This window comes from Poecile atricapillus, chromosome Z, assembly GCF_030490865.1.
Source record: "Poecile atricapillus isolate bPoeAtr1 chromosome Z, bPoeAtr1.hap1, whole genome shotgun sequence".
NCBI lineage: Eukaryota > Metazoa > Chordata > Aves > Passeriformes > Paridae > Poecile > Poecile atricapillus.
The window spans coordinates 1,983,130-1,999,831 of record NC_081289.1 but is presented as its reverse complement, the minus strand read 5'-3'; the positions used below and the strand labels follow the sequence as shown (position 1 = coordinate 1,999,831).

The window sequence follows — 16,702 nt, the reverse complement described above, 5'->3', positions numbered from 1 at the left end:
GCTGCTTTTCTACCAGTTTGTCCTGTTGGTTTTGTGGAAATTAAATAATACAGTGTTTATCTGGATTCATGGCAACCTCACACCTCTTTTTTCCTGGGAGGGTTTTCCTTTCTCCCCAGACATGGCCTTTCCCAGCACTTTTGGGAGAGCATTTCCCTCCTTACCTGTGTTTGTATGAATTCACTGTCCTGAGTCACTTAAACAGGGGCTTCTCTCCACTGCTAAACCCAAGAAATCACAAAATAGCCATAAAATATAATTGGAATCTGATCCCCAGAAGAAGGAATCTCCTCCTGACACCTCTGTGGCTGAGAGCTGGGCTTATTTGTGACTTCTCAGGACTTAAAAACACAGTTGGAAAAGGTATAAATTCCTCCAAATCTAAATTTTTCGTATCAAAACAGCAGGGCTTGGAATAATCTTGAGAACATCCTGAAATGTGTTAGGGTGTGCAAGATCTTGCCCTGAAAAAAAAGAGTTTATTTCTTGCTTTGTGCCCATAACAAAGTGGAGAATTCCATAAGCACATTTCATTTCTACCTCTGTCTCCTTTAAACTGAAGAAATGTGCTAAAAATAAATTTGCTACAGGATAATTTATAGTTTTCAGCTATTTTATGGTGGGAAAAGATAGACAACTGAAACTCAATATGTTCTTCAAGGCATGACTGTGATGATGTGGACTTCAATTTCTAAATCATTAATGAATTTACAGACATCTTGCAAGCCCAGAGGGTGGTGATGCTCCTATTTTTATTGATGAGATCTTTCCCATTGATTCAAATTCTTTCTCTTTGCCTTCCTGCTTTATTTTTTCCCCCCTTTTTTTTGCTCCCATCTGAGCAAAACACGAGAAGTGCTTTAAATAGCACTTCTCCCAAACACTTCACTTTGCATTCCCAGCCTGCAAGTCAGGCAGGAGAAATCATTTGCCTCGTAAAAAATAATTGCATCGAGATGAAGGTATCTGTGTACAGTGTATTTTTCGTGCCAAGCACCTGCAACATCTTCACTCCTTTGCATTGAGGATCTCATCAATAACTTCAGGAAAAGAAGGAAAACATGGAATGACCCAGTTTGCTCTTTTCTCCCTGCAGGGTGGGAGAGTTTTGGGGTAGGAGAGGGTTCTAAAAACCATTTTAATGTGATTTTATTCATTTTAATGTTGGACTCAGGGAATGTGCTGAGAGATTTAACTCATGTTGAATGGGATGCAGAGAATCTGGGATGACCACAGGGTTTCTTTAGCTGACAATAATTCTTTTCCTGATGGGAATTCTGTTCCTGATGGGATAGCCACGGCCTGTCCCACCAGCAGCTGAAATGTTCAGTACAGTGAATTTGCTAAAATACTGATGCTTGCAGTAATTTTTGGCATGCAGAGTCATAAAATCATCATCTCTGGGCTAGATCCTTGATGCCCTTTTCCAGAAGCTCCTGTTTGAAATGTTCACCTCTCCTGGAGGTAATTCCTGCAGAGCTGTGAAGTTTCCACCGGTTTTATTTTCCTTTTTGAGGTTCTTTATGACCTGCACCACTCATATTTTATCCCTGTCCCCTGTACATGCTTGAAATGGATCTGGTTTGAATTCAAATGATCAATATTTTATTTACAAGGGGTTTTTTCCCCTCATTTTTCTCTAAGTCCCATGAATACGTTGCCAGAGGAGCTTCAGCACTGCACGGACTCGCTGATTTTATGAGTCAGCTGAGTTCTTCTGGAAGTATTAAACCAACTGGATCACTGAGAAACCAGACCCTGGTGTGCTGATTTAAAGCCTGAGCATCACACAAAGTGATGGCTTTAAAATATAATTCAGCCCTGAACTGTGGAGGGGGGGAGTTGGAAGCAGAGCATTCACACCCAGCAGTGGGAACTCCTCTCTTTTGTGCTATGAGAAATGCCAGCGCTGATCTCATCACACAGGGACAAATCTGCTGCTTATAAAGACACTTTTTAATCCTTCTTTATTTACAAACTGAGGGTGGAACCTGGCTCCAGATCCTCTTGAAGAGCGCAGGGTCAGACTTGGGAAGGGCTGCAAATGAACCCATTCCCAATAACCAAAGTTTAGAGGAACTCTTAATTAAAACCATGGGCAGTGTGAAGAAAAATACCAAAAAATGGTTTTCAAAGCTTTTCTTGCCTTTGAATTCCTTTAGAGCAGGGAGTCAGAGTTGGGAAGTGAGATTTGTGCTGCTCAGGATGTGTGTCCCTGATTTCCTCAAGGACAACTGAGACACACCAAGGCCCAGATTAATTACCAGCACTTAATGACACCACCACACACGGAATAAACGAAGAGCTTATTTCTGAGAGACGAGTGGGTGTTCTAGAGGAGATGATTCCTGGGAATGGGCTTTCCTAACTACATCTGGAAACTAATTTGGAAATTGAGGCAGAACCCACCTCTGATTTTCCTTAATTACATTTCATGGGAGGTGCCAAAGTATAAAAGTTACCAAAGGAGTCCATTTGCTTCCTTCATCCTTTGCTGGCAACCAGCACTGGAGTTACTGGGCTGAGGAATAACATCTCCCTCTGGAAGGAGGAATCACAGGAGCAATCCCAACGCCCTTCATTCCGGAATGTGGAACAGCCTGAGCGATGTCTGTCATACCATTTGCTTGGTGGGGATTTTTTTGATGTCTTTCATTTTTTTATTTTTTTTTTTTATTTTTTATTTTAATGTTTATTTATTTCAGCTGGCATTTGAAAGGCACTTGGCTCCTCGGGGTAATAATCATTTTACATATGCTTTATAGAGTGTGTTTATTACCAGACAATTGAGGAACAGATGTCTGCAGTCTCGAGGCTGGAGGGGGAGGAATGGGAAGGGTGGGAGATGGAGGGGATGGATGGTGGTGCTGAGGCAGACGCAGCTGAGCGGTGCTGGATGCTGGATATTGAGGCCGGGAGGGTTTCCATTTATTACCATCAGCCACACTTCATTAGGATCAAGCAGCAATTAAAAAGGTTGGAGGATGGAGGAGAAAGCCAAGTGCTCATTGATTCGGAAGCAAGAATGACTTCCCAACAGGACGTGACCTTGGGAAGGAGGAGTGAGGAAGAGGAATTACCCTGGCACTGGTCTGGTGGGGAGGACTGGGATGTGCCAGTGGTGTCCTGGTCACTGCCTTGGATTTCAGAGTCTGGAGAGGAAGAGAAAAACAAAGAGTAGGGGGGAAAAGGGAAGAGGAAAAGCAAAATTCCCAATTTGCCGCTGCTGGGATTGTTTGGGATGTTTGGAAGTTTAATGCTCTGAGCTGCAGTCCAGGGCACTGAGAAGTTCTCTGCCTCTTGTCTTTTGGGATTTTGGGATGGGAGTGGGGGGAAGAGAGCAGCAGTAGTTTGCCATTTTCATTTTAAATAAAATGCTCCTTTTAATTTCTTCTTCTTTTCCATCACTGAAAGCAGTGGGCTTCTCACTTGAAAGCAAATTTAGACTTAACTGCTTCTTCCAGTTCTTTCAATGCAAATGAAAAAGGGATTGCTCTGCTATTAAATAAAAAAAAAATCCTTTAGGGACTAACTGGGGAGGGTGGTGATGGACTTTTGCTTCCCACTGATGTCAGAATGCTCCTCTCCCCTGGTGGCTCTGAGCTGCTGATGGTCAAGTGTCAGATCCCAGGAATTCCCTGTCCTTGGAAGGGAAGGTGCAGGACCTGTGCATCCACCCAGGGATGTTTTATGGGAACAATCCTGTCAGGCTGCTGTTGAATTCAGGATACCTCAAGATAAAAGGTGCTGGGTGTGGAATTTAAATCCTGTTTATTTTGAATGTGTTGGGAGGTGACAGCAAAGTTGTCATGGGACATCAAAATCCTTTGGTCTTGGAGCATGAATGGCTGCTGGTGTTAAAAATTACATCCCTAAGTTGATCTAAAACTCAGTTTATAACTCAAAGCCACTGGGTATCTCACCAATAACCCCTTTTAGTATATCTGTACAGTAATAATAACAATAATAATAACAACAATAATAATAATAATAATCTCATTTTATTTTAAAATATGCTGTAATACCTCGTAGTTGCGCACTATAAAATGAATATTTGATAATATAGGGACTATGGGTCTTGGGAAGCAAAAGGAGTGTGAAAATTAGGTGAGTTTGTTACTTTTAAACTATGCTAAATCACAGCAAATAGGTTAAGAGAAATATGTTATTTTTAAAGTCTAAGGGTTATTTATTAGTAGTGAAGTAGATGGAAAATGTCAAGTCCTGTGGCACAAATACTGCTAAATAATGAGAACTGATGCCTTTGGCTTCTGAATCAAACCTAAAATACTTGATTTCAGAGAAATCAATAAGGCTGACTCAAGCTGGGAAAGGGCACTTAGAATGTTGACTACCTAAAATTTGTGTTTGAGTCTGAGTAATGTGCAGAGGATCAAGGTAAATAAAATAAAATATCTGAGGTGCTGTTAAGTGCAGAGGAAACGTGATTTGGAAACTTTTAAAGGTAGTGGGTCCTTGAAAAGAACCCTCCAGATGTCTTATATTTCAACAGATCCCCTTCAAAGGGTGGGAAAATATCAGTTATTTAATGGAATTCTTGTTTCTGCAAGGCAGGGAGTCTCTTCCTGCTCTCTGGGGCTGGGAGATGGGGCCTGGCCTCTCTGTGGTGAGACAGACGAGGCTCAGATCAGGAGATCACGAATTCCCAGGATCCTTGGAAAAGCCCTCCAAGGTCACCGAGTCCAAGCTGTGCCCAATCCCCACCTTGTCCCCAGCCCAGAGCCCTGAGTGCCACTCCCAGGAATTCCTTGGACACCTCCAGGGATGGGGAATCCAAACCTCCCTGGGCACTTCCAAACCCTTTCCATGGGGAAATTCCTGCTGCTGTCCACCCTGAGGCTCCCCTGGCCCAGCCTGAGGCTGTTCCCTCTCCTCCTGTCCCTGTTCCCTGGGATAAGATCCCAAATCCCCCCCGGCTGTCCCCTCCTGGCAGGGAGTTGTGCAGAGCCAGAAATTCCCCCTGATCCCCCTTTTCTCCAGGCTGAGCCCCTTTCCAGCTCCCTCAGCCTCTCCTGGGGCTCCAGACCCTTCCCAGCTCCATTCCTGGACACTCTCCAGTCCCTCCAGGGCTCTCCAGTCACGAGGGACCAGCACTGGACACTTGTGAGTGACCCCAAACTGGACACTGCCCTGAGGAGCCTCAGCAGCACCAGCACCAAGAGATCTCCAATCCTTATTTCAAAAACACGAAATTAAACACTGAAAACAAGGAAAGGACCTTAAAGATCATTTAGTTCCAACCCCCACCATGAGCAGGGCACCTTCCACCAGGAGAACTTTTCCCTGGATACTCCCAGCTTTATTTCAGAAATGCCACTCTGGATGCAGCTTCTCATCCACTCTCTGCTTCCTTCCACTGGCCCGAGTGGGAATTTTAGGGAGCAATTTGACACCTCCCTAGGGAATGTTTTTCCCTCCCTCTCTCCAGGTTTAATGAGTGTTTAGGAGGCTTTTAGCTGTTGGGTACTTTGTGTCTGTCAGCAGCAGGGATGGATGTTCCTGGCAGGCGAATCCCAACCCTTTCCATCCCTGACAAGCCCTCACAAAGTCGGCGTTGCTGAAGGATAAAGACACATCTCAGCAGAGCTCGTTGTTGTGACACTGCTGAGAAAAGGTTTCCTCCTGACTGGGGTTGTGGCAGGGATGGGGGACTCACACAGCCCAGGGATGGGGAACAGCTTCACATTTTGTGCCTTTTTTTTTTTTCTTTTCCCCCCACTGCTTTATGAGAACTGACAGTCTTGCTGTGTGTGTCTGATTAAAGATGACAGTTTATAAAAACCTTAAGGTGAGGCTGTTCATTTTCCATGACAGAAAATAAAGCGATCCCTACCCCCCCACCACCGCCACCTCCCACACAAACAAAAACTCTCACAAGCCAAAAAAAAAAGAAAAAAAAGAAAAACCCTCTTAATATGTGAGGCATTGATTTTATATTGTCTGTCAGAGAATGTGCTTCAGCAGATCAGTCAAGTTTGGAGTTTTCAAACATGCTTCATCCAAAGGGAAAATCAACAGCCTGTCAGAAATTTCACATGTCTCCAGCTCCTCCTTCCCTTTGGATGAAATACAAGCTGAAGGAACAGAGGAATTTTGACATTTGCAAGAGCTGGGGCTGAATAGCTGAAAACAGTGTTAATGTAATTCCATGGTAATGAGGTGCTTTGAACCAGGCTTGTGTTCATTGAGCCAACAAAGCAGGATGAGCTCGTTCCTTAATGGAATTACAGAATGGTTTGGGTTGGAAGGGACATTACAGGAGAGCCAGATCCACCCATTTCCACCATCCCAGATTGCTCCTGTCCAGCCTGGCCTTGGACACTTCCAGGGTTCCAGGGGCAGCCACAGCTTCTGTGGGAAATCTTCAATTTACTTCCAGCATTTCACTTGTGATCTCCTGGAAGAGGCTCGAGCTTCCCCATGCTGCTGAGCGCTGTTATTCTGATTTTTGTCAAGGATTGATGATGTCATGCGAATTTTCAGTGATTTATTTATTCCCTGGGGACAGAACAGTTCAGTCAGGAAGGACATAAAATGATGATTTCATCCAATTCCCTGAGCAGCTCTGGGCTCACCACATGGCCAGGGAAGTTCTGAGCAAAGCTGGAGGGGCAGAACGGATCCATCGATTCAGTTGAACCATCTCAGGTACAAAATTCCGGAAAAAAACTGAGTTCCACGCTGAGATCCACATTTAAGAATCACTCAGGTTGCAAAAGCCCTCTAAGATCATCAAGTCCAACCATTGACCAGCACTGCCAAGGCCACCACACATCCCCAAGTGCCACAAGAATTACCAAACACTTTGAATCTCAGTCACAAGGTGAGATTCTGCCACACAGGAGTTGGTGCTGTTCAAGCAACTCCTTTGTTATCGAGGAATTAACTTCCAGCAGTAGCTAAAACTTGCTTTAATAATCCCAACTTTCATTTCAAACATAAGAAATAATATTCTGACATTGCTAAAAAAAAAAATCTGTAGAGCAACAGAAGAGCTCCCATGGCAGAACCAGAAAAGCATCTTTGATTTTTGTGGTGGAAGAAAAGGGAAAAAGTACTTGACAAATTCTCAATTTGTAATCTGTCTATAGAAGCTGTTCAAAAAACTCTTCACTGAGGGTTTTCCCTGAATGGGGGAAATCCAAGGATGCAAACACAGTGTGGTTTAAGTCCACTTTGTGATACTGTTACCTTAAAAATTTTTATACAATGCCTGTGTTTGCTTTCATCAAGTTTTATTAATTTTTGATTGAAGGTGGGAGAGCTGGTGCTTGATGACAACAAGAAAAGGTGATTCCTGTATTTAGGATTTTCTATCAAAAGCAAAGCTCTAAAACCTGCAAAGATGGTGCCTTTTGGACCCCACATCCCCCATGCAGCCATCAGAGCAATAAAAGATTAATAATTGAAATTTTTGCTCATTATTTTGTTTTACATCAATGTGGTGGTGTTATTTTTGATAATCTGAACTGTTCATTTCAACCAGTCTGAGCTACAGATAATGGGTTTGAAGTTCCTTCACCACTAAGCTGCATTTTCCCATTCTACTGAATTCCTGGATACTGCAGGACCCTCGTTTATTCCTGTTTTATTGGGATTATTTCGTTCAGACACATCAGATGTGGCTCCACAAACACTTGCAGGGTTTTCACGGGCACATGGCAAAAGGAAAGTCCTGGCAGAACCTTGGGAAAAGCCTTTTAGGGATGTGAGCCCATGGAAAAAAACAGGTTTTTCAAGTACCAGGTCATGACACAAAATAACTTTTTTTGGTGGGATATTCCTGAGGGATTTAACTTTAAATTCTGTTGACTTTTGGAGATCTGCAGAATAGGCATAAATAAATTTCACAGGCCAGAAGTTGGCCTTTAGTTTGGTTATTTTGGGTCCTGGGAATCTTGAATTTCGGATGATAGCTCAGCAGGAATTTCACTTCGTGGAATATCACTGAAAAGCACTTCTTTAGTTTCTTTCTTCTGGTAACTTCCAAACTTTTCAGAGACAAAATTCATTCACACCTAAGTGTGAAATTGCTCTGTCCATGGAAATTCTGATGCTGGAACCACCAGGGAAGAAGTTGTGGACGACGTGTGGAGCTGAATGGTCCCAAATTCTGTGCAGATTTAGAATAAAGGGGAAAAACTGGAAGTCTTAAATTCCCACTGTTATTAATCAAGCTCCATATTTCCCATTTTATTGCAATTTTGTCTCTCCAAGTTGTATTTTTACAAATGGATTTGCTCTGGAGGTGTGACAGGTGACAATAATCAAATTTACTGGGGTGGCAAAGAGGGCTGGAGCCCCTCTGCTCTGGAGCCAGGCTGGGAGAGCTGGGAATGTTCCCCTGGAGAGGAGAAGGATCCAGGGAGAGCTTCCAGAACATTCCAGGGCCTGGAGGGGCTCCAGGAGAGCTGGAGAGGGACTGAGGACAAGGCCTGGAGGGACAACATCTTTTTTTTCTGGGCTTTATTACAATTTATGAACCAATCCTTGCAATAATACCTCAAAATGATGGTGTGGTGGTGCCTGGGATGCCAAATGATGTCAGAATACTTTGGAACACAAATCCCCCTGTGCTTATTTAGGGTTTCTTTTGGCTGATTTATTGAAGGGTAAAAAGGCTGCAGAGAAGGATGTGTGCCAGCAGTGCTGTGATGATGATCAGGTTCTTTGTGCCTTTAATAATCTTTGGTGACTTTTCAGCACTCATTATCTCTGGAGTAACAGTGGGACAGCGTTTTCAGAGTGAAGAAAAATAAAAAATTACAGCATTTTACCCTCTGTAAGGTGAAATAATGCTGCTAAATAAGTGCAGGTCCCTCAAAAGTTCCTCAGTTTTGGGATACCCAAGTTTGGCATTTTTTACCTGAGCCAAGGAGCTCATTCAGGGGATCCAAGACAGAATTGTTCCTTATATAAAAAAATACCTGGAGACCTTGTAGAAAGATCAGTAATTACAGCAAGAAGGGGGAAATGTTGACAAGTGTCATTTTCTAGCAGCTCTCCCAGAGGAAATCCTGGTGGATTTTGGAGATGAATGAGTGACAGCCTGGTCTGGTGGATGGCCAGAAACTCAGAACCACTGCACAGAGTAGGAAAATTTATATACTCTAAAGCTTTATAACCTTACAGGGAAGAAATAAAACCATCCCCTGGTGCTGCCTCTTTGCAAAAGGTGGAGGCAAGTCTGGAGTCTGGGATAATTCCTCATTTTATTCCTTGGGGTTGTGCAGTTTGTCACTGCAAACCGTCATTGAGACAATCCTTCCTCCTGATAAACCCAGGCTGAGGGATGTGGGGGAAAATTGATCTCGTGGTGCACCCTGATGACCAGACTAGACCTGCAGCACAGCCATTAATTGATAAAAATTAATAGAAGTTGATTAATTGCGGGGAATCCCTCGATTGCTGGTTGCTGTCTTACCTTAGCACTGGGATTTTGATGTCTCACCTTTGCCTGGCTCCTGAAGTGTTGTTCCATCTCCTTCCCAGGCTGTTATTCCAAGTTCTTCATGGCACTGAGTGTTTGGAACGGAACAGAATTATGGAATTATAGAATTAATTATGAAATCATGGAATGGTTTGGGTTGGAAGTTTATCAGTTCCACTACCCCAGGGTGCTCCAAGCCCCAGTGTCCAACCTGGCCTGGTGCAGGAGACAGATTCAGGAATCAAGAGACAACTCAGTCTGAGTTAGCTACTTATTCCATTTTATTGCAGTTTTAGCTCCATTTTTATAGTATTTTGGAAAGGTAACATATGCTCTGTATTTTATTATGATTGGATAATTGCTGTTTTTCACAGGTTAGCTTCTACATTTCTATTGGCCCAGCTCATAACACCCGAGCTCTATAAGATACTTTTTAGTGGAACTTATAAGATACATAAAGCGGTTATATAAGATTCATTCTGCAGAATTCACATCCTGACAAACCTCACGAGATACATTTTGCAGATTTCTCATCCTGAATTCTCATCCATTCTTCACTGTCTTATTAACATTTAGTTTTCTTCATGTCTTTGGTATGATATTGTGCAGGGAACTCGAGGTCAGGGTTGTGCAGGCCTTCCAGGGAGTTATGGCCTCGAGGAGCAAGCCCTTCTTCAACAGCCTGCGACACTTCCAGGGATGGAACAGCCACAACCTCTCCATGTTTGCTTCTTCCTGTGCAAGAGATACCAACCTTTTCACTTTAATGACAGAAAACTTCATCCAAGTTCCCCTCAGCTGCCTTTCCCCCACTGCTGACCCCGTTATCTGCGGGGTTCTTCATTCCACCACACAAAAACCCCACTTTTCCCATCTGCATCCCTTGGGAGCCTCCTAGGGAAATTTTTTGCCACTTCTTCCCTGTTAAAAAAAACAACTAGAAGTTGTCAAGGATGGAGAACTATTGTTGCAGTGAGCAGAACGGGTGCTTATTATCAGTTATGGGCACGCCCAGGTCAAGAGTGAAATGTTTTTTCTGTTTAGTTTGCTGAAAGGCTGGGATGGGTTTAATTGCTGGTTGTCATTTGTAATGGAGTAGATGCAGTATTAGAATTATTCAGATAATTTGTTGTAATTACCCACCATCAGGAGCTTTACAATGCTCAGAATACAATCTTTGAAGTAATGGAACTGAGTCCTTTGAATGAAAGGCAGCAGCTCCTGAGAGCACAGTATCATTTATAGACGTCAATCAACTCAGCGAGGTAAACAAAACAAAGGTGCTGGGCTTTTCCATAAATTCTTCCAGTGCCCTAAACCTTTCCCAAAAATCTTGGCAGAACAAGCAACATGCCTGGAGTGCTGGTAAATCAAAGCTTTTGCAGAGTTCCTGAAAGCACACAGGGTTGGAAAAGCACTGTGTGCCTTGACTAAAGCGTTATCCAGAAAAACCTCCTCGTGTCAATCCCCCGGGGATCGTTATTCGTTCTGGCTCCGCCGCAGGAGGAGAGAAAAATCTCTCTGAGGTGCTGCTGCCCCTGATTCTGGGTGAGAAACGCTGGTGAGAAGTGGGAAATGGGGCACAGCTTTCTGGGGAGGCAGAGGTTCCCATTTGCATTGCCCTCCTCTCCACACCCAAATGAATCAACAGATGCAAACGGAGCAGGAGAGGCTGAACTCCCAAATTTGTATTCTCCTGGCTCGGGGCCTGAGCCTCGTCTGGCAGAGACAGAGGGAGGGAGTGAAAAAACCCCAGAGCCTCATGAATAGAAGTGTGGGCTCCCAGTGACCTTTACCTACTGTGATAATTCTGATGTAGAACAACCAAATTCCTGGAGATGTTTAATCAGCAAAGTTGAATTTTGATGAAAGCACATGTCACTGTGCCATTAGTGCTGCAGGAATTAATTCCGATTCATAGCAATGTTCTGGCTTTGTGAGGATTAACACTGGTGAACTGTCACCTTTTCAAATTCCTTCCAGCCATGGTGGCCCAGAAGTTTCATTTCAGATGGAAAAAAATGTCAGCTGGCACCCAAAACCTGACAGGTGCTGGGCTGATCCCACAGCACGGGAGGGGATTCTGTCCCTGTGTCCCCTCAGGTGAGACCCCACCTGCAGAGCTGCCCCAGCCCTGGGGACAACAGCAGCAGGAGCTGGAGCTGCTGGAGCAAATCCAGAGGAATCCACGGAGCTGCTCCAGGGCTGGAGCCCTTCTGGAGCCAGGCTGGGAGAGCTGGGAATGTTCACCTGGAGAGGAGAAGGGAATCCAGGGAGAGCTTCCAGCACATTCCAGGGCCTGGAGGGGCTCCAGGAGAGCTGGAGAGGGACTGGGGACAAGGCCTGGAGGGACAGGACACAGGGAATGGCTTCCACTGCCAGAGGGCAGGGATGGATGGGATCTGGGGAAGGAATTCCTGGCTGGGCTGGAATTCCCAGAGCAGCCCCTGGATCCCTGGAATGTCCAAGGCCAGGCTGGACAGGGCTTGGAGCAGCCTGGGACAGTGGGAGGTGTCCCTGCCCATGGCCTGGAAAGGTCCCTTCCACCCCAAACTATTCAGTAATTCCATGATAAATAATCCAATATTGGGACATCAAACTCCACACGCAGTCAGACATGGAATTTATTTGGGTAACAAAGCTGAATTACAGCATTGTGTGTATATTCTGTATTTTTATCCTCGATTTTGGATGAAGAGGATTAAATTGATTATGTTTTTATTTGTCTCCAGGGAAGGACATGTCCATGTGTAGTCTCATGATGGGAATGACATCACTGCAAATTCCCTAAAATCATGACCCGGAATGTCCTTTAACCCAGGCATTTAAAAACCACTTGTTCCTCTAATTTAATATATTTTAACAAAAAAATAGAGATGAAAATTCCAATGCTGTGACAACAGTGATATTTTTCTCCTTTCAAACAGAAGTTGAAATAAAATTTTTGTTGGAATTCTTTCCACTTCCTGAAGCTCAGGTAGATCCTGGAGGAGACTTGTCTTTACCTTCAGGTGTTGAATTTCAAAGGCAATTTAAAATATGTTGTTTTCTTCTCTTTTTCCTACAAATCCAGCTGGGATAAGTGGAAGTGACAGTGTATTTTTATGGAGTTTAATGGGCATAAATCTCTCCCTGGCTGGAATCTGCCTCGGGAATGCCGAGCCGAGCTCAGGAGATGATCCATGTCCGTGTGTCCCTGTCCCTCACGGGCACTTCCAGAGACTTCCCTGGATTTGCTGGCAACTCCCAGCAGCTCCACACGGGAAAAAAAAAGTCAAATTGTCAAAAGTCATCAGTGGCTGTCACTTCATGGACCTTCACACCAGAGATCACCCTTTGGAATTTCATTGGAGTGATTTTATTTTTTCCTCTCCTTCAGATAAGTAGGACAATGTTGGACAAGACTGCTGGAATTTAACCCATTTGTGGTTTTTTTTGTTATGGCTGCAAAACAGTGGTGAATTTAGGAGTTTGAGGCTCAGTTCTGTGCTCTGCCAGGAGCTTTTTCTCCTTTTAATTATTCTTTTTAGACTTGAATTCCCCAATTCCTCTGCTCCAGGTCCACAATGAAGCTATGCCACCATAAATCTCTGCTCCCATCTCCTCCAGGACATCCCTGCTCCAAAGAAACCACTGAAGCAGAAGTCTGAGAGGGAGATTCTTTAAATAAATCCCTTTTCTGTCCCTCTGACTATGAGAAGTGGATTTTGGGAGCCCTATTTACACTTCTTTTTTCTCAGATTCTTCTCAAAGTGCTGCTGCTGCCCAAGGCTGCTGAGCCCGTGCTTCATGGGAAGTTATTTTTGCAGATTCCTCTTCTGCACAAAGTCATCCTGAAATAGAAAGGTTTTGCTTTCGTTTATATGCTTTGACTTCCCAAATTTTAAAGCATATATTAGTAAAGCTTTGGTTTCCTAATTAAATAACTAATTATATTTAGCAGTTTGTAGGGGGTTTTTTTGCTGCTTTCTGGTGGTTTTCGCTGCTCTGATCTTTGCTTTTCATGACATTTCCAACATATGTTTGAATTCTTCCATCTCCTGTGCCTTGTCATTTCGTTGCTCTTTTTTTTAGCACTGATATATAACTTTCGCAAAATAATTGCACAATAACAACTCCAGTGTTTTTTTGGTTTTTTGGTTTTTTTTAATTTTTTGGGGGGGGAAAGCCACAGGAGCTGCAGGTTTTCCCTCAAAGAGATGGAATAGAACCCTGATGCTGCAGGTGGGCTGAGAACAAGAACCCAGCTGGTGCTGGGAGTAGCAAAGGTGTAAAAAAAAAAGAGTTTTCTGTGTATTTTTACCATGATTTGTGTAAAATCCCCTTTTGGGAGCATAATATTTTGAGGGGAGAAAAAGAAAAGCAAAACAAGAGCATAGAAGTCACCTTAAACCTGGCCTGGAGGTGCTTTTTACAGTAAATCTTTTGACATTTTTGATATCCGCGTCACAACGAAGTTAGAGGGGACAATTCCCACCTCGTGTGGCCAGTGACCCCAGAGATGGCAGCTGTGTCACAGCCCATTAATGTCCATCCTCCCAAAGCTCAGCCTGGCTTTTCCTTGGCTCCTGGTGGCCAGAGGTGGCCGAGGGGGATGGAAGGAGGGAGGTTCCAGGCTCCAGGGCTGTCTCTCTGCTGCAGAATCTGGGAAAAGGCGGCTGGCCCAGCAGGGATTTGGGCAAGGTGTCACTTTGGGTTTAGCAGGGAATGTTGGTTTATGGAGGGATGGAGACGTGGGGATGCAGTGGTGCCAGCAGGGATGGGCAGCTGGAGAATCCCCAGCTGCAGAATCACTGCCTGTGCTTCAGCTTCCTCACTTTGGGGATGTTTCTCGTTGTTCAGCTGTTTGCTGTGGAACAAAAAGCACAGCAAAATGGTGCCCTCGCTTCTCAGGCATCACTGTTGGGTTTTGGGTTGCATTTCTGTACAAAGTTCTCTCACTTGCATTGAGGATGATGGGAAGGTTTTGGGGCAAAACATGAGAATTATCAGATTCTGTTCATTTTAATAGAAATCACTCAGCAGCTCGGTAGCGGTGCAGTCTGGTCTGGTTGTATGGAATCCAGAGCAGGATGGATTAAAAAGATGGATATTAATGGGTCATTGGGAGGTGTGAGAGGAAAATCAGCTTTTTCCTGCAGTCACAGAATCCCAGAATGGCTGAGATGGAAGGGATTTAAAGCTCATCTTATTCCACCCCTGCCATGAGCAGGGACACCTCCGACCATCCCAGGCTGCTCTAAACCCATCCAGCCTGGCCTTGGACATTCCAGGGATCCAGGGGCTGCTCTGGGAATTCCATCCCAGCCAGGAATTCCTTCCCCAGATCCCATCCATCCCTCTGGGAATGTGGGAAGCCATTCCCTGTGTCCTGTCCCTCCAGGCCTTGTCCCCAGTCCCTCTCCAGCTCTCCTGGAGCCCCTTTAGGCCCTGGAATGTTCTGGAAGCTCTCCCTGGATCCTTCTCCTCTCCAGGGGAGCATTCCCAGCTCTCCCAGCCTGGCTCCAGAGCAGGGGGGCTCCAGCCCTGGAGCAGCTCCGTGGATTTCTCTGGAATCTCTCCAGCAGCTCCAGGTCCTGCTGCTGTTGGGGGGGCCTGGGTTTGTCCGAGCCTCCCAAGGGCTCCTCAAGCTCCTCCTCATCTGATGCTGAAGGACAGAGCTCAGCTGATAATGAAATGTGCACATTTCCCTTCAGGATATTTATAACCACGGTGAGAAATTTCCTCTGGCTTTGCACCTCAAATGGGTGGGAATATGAATTCCTAGGGACAAATTCCATCCAGGGGGAGGACTGCGTGAACAGACTTCTTCACCTCCTGAATTGTATCTGAAAGGGAGAGCAAGATCCAGTTCTCTGTTTCCTGGAGTGAATGTCAGAAAGGACATGGCCTCATTATCCTGCTTCCCCTTTTCCATCCACGTCAGCTCTGGCAGCTTTGTGGGTGTTGTTCAAAACCGCTGATTTTTGTCATTGATCCTAGAATTTCCATAATTCCAGCATTCACCAAGGAGGTGATGAAGTAAATGTGTGCATTGTAATTATGTGCTGATATGCAACTGATGTTTTCTGGGTGAAGAAGCCGGGATTCTGATACTGATAAAAAGTTTAAAAACACCTTTTTGGTTAATCTCAGCCTGTGGCCATCTCAGGGTAATGATTTTCCTTGCTTAAAGTCCCATGACTTTTGGTTTTGCTGAGTTCACAGCTTTTCCTTAGACCACTCCAGTCAAATATCCAAAGCGCCCCCATTTCCATGAATTATTGGGATAATTCATTATTTGAATAATTATTATTGTTATTTTAATGCTTTTAAGTCACATATTACAGTGAGGGTGGATGATTTTCATTTCTCTTGGCTGCATTTCACAACAATTAATTAAAACAGGGGAACCTGTGGGAAGAAGGTGCTGAAGAGCCCTGTGGGGTTCAGACATCAGTGGCTCTTATTCTAAATCTGGGCAAATCAAATCCTTTTTTGCCTTTTCCCCTTGGGTTGAATCTTCCACTGAGAAGCTTCTAAAAGGAGATGGGGTGGGTAGAAGCAGAGGATTTCAGGTTTGAGATCAAGGCTGGTTGGACATTTGAGGGAATAACTTTGAGTTGTGCCAGAGGAGGTTTAGATTGGATATTTGGAAAAATTTCTCCGTGGAAAGGGTTGTGAAGTGCTGGAACCGGCTGCCCAGGGAAGCTGTGGAGTCCCATCCCTGGAAATGGTAAAAAAACGTGTGGATTGAGGTTGTGGTTTAGTGGTGAACATTGTGGTGGTGCTGGGTGGACTTAAAGGTCTTTTCCAACCTTTACAATCCCTTGTTTCTATCATTTCCTTTTAAAAGATGAACCTGTTGTCAAAACCAGCTGACGTGGCAGCACCAGCTCCCCCCTCCCCTAATGACATTTAAACCTGCTTTAATAGGAATTATTTCTTTCACTGCCACGGCCCATTGTGCATAAATCCCGGAAATTTCACCCCACCTTCGTCTTTTTAAGGACTCTTTCTCTTTTCTGACCATTTTGGTACAAATCACCATCACAATTGTACCAAAACTTCATTTTTCTAAACTTCCCATTGCTTTGCTGCCACCTTCCAGAGACCAGAGCAGAAGGGAAGGGGATCAAATCATATCCCAGCAACAAATTCACTTGGGGAAGGGTTCAGATCCTCCTCCTCCTCCTCCTCTCTTTAATGTCACTGCTGTCCCACAGTGACCTGATGCTGAGATGGATTTGCTTCCCCCAACTCGTGTCACAG

At 44.4% G+C, this 16,702-nt stretch overlaps 1 protein-coding gene across 1 annotated transcript in view; it reads left to right on the top strand.

Moving 5' to 3' along the window:
- Positions 1 to 16,702, top strand: part of LOC131592838 (exocyst complex component 4) — a 292,946-nt gene that overhangs the window by 148,341 nt on the left and 127,903 nt on the right. The window lies entirely within an intron of this gene.